The sequence below is a fragment of the Cryptomeria japonica genome, chromosome 7 (assembly GCF_030272615.1).
Source record: "Cryptomeria japonica chromosome 7, Sugi_1.0, whole genome shotgun sequence".
In the NCBI taxonomy this organism is placed as follows: Eukaryota; Viridiplantae; Streptophyta; class Pinopsida; order Cupressales; family Cupressaceae; genus Cryptomeria; species Cryptomeria japonica.
Genome location: NC_081411.1, coordinates 322018739 through 322019233, shown reverse-complemented (window position 1 = coordinate 322019233; position 495 = coordinate 322018739).

The following is a 495-nucleotide window of genomic DNA, read 5'->3' as shown; positions in this document are numbered from 1 at the left end:
GAATAATTTTTTGATTTAACTACGACTTGGTGTGTCTATTCTAGTGTGCCAATGAACTTGTTTGAATGCATCGTGGAAGCTATAGTTAAATTACATTTATTTCTTCCAAAGCGTTAATTCTAATTGATGTATATCGTATGATTTTGTGTAAGAAAGTTATTCTTGTACACCAAACAACGAATGAGAAAAAAAAATCCATATTCTTGTTCACTTGTGGATGTGATTACCTTGTATGAGTGCTCATGTTACGTGTTGTGAATATCTTCTACATGAATTGTATGGTCATGGGATTGCGGTACTTGATTCCCCGTGGATTATGGATGTAAAAGAAGTAATGGAAAATAATTAATTGCAGAGAACAAAAGCAAAGCCATCTTAATCTCTCTCTCAGAGCAAAAGATAATGTATAGAATGGAAGTTAGAGAGTGCAGTCATCGTTTAGTTGAAATTGACGTTTTTGTTATCTTTAACCCTTCTTCCATGTAAGATTTAGAC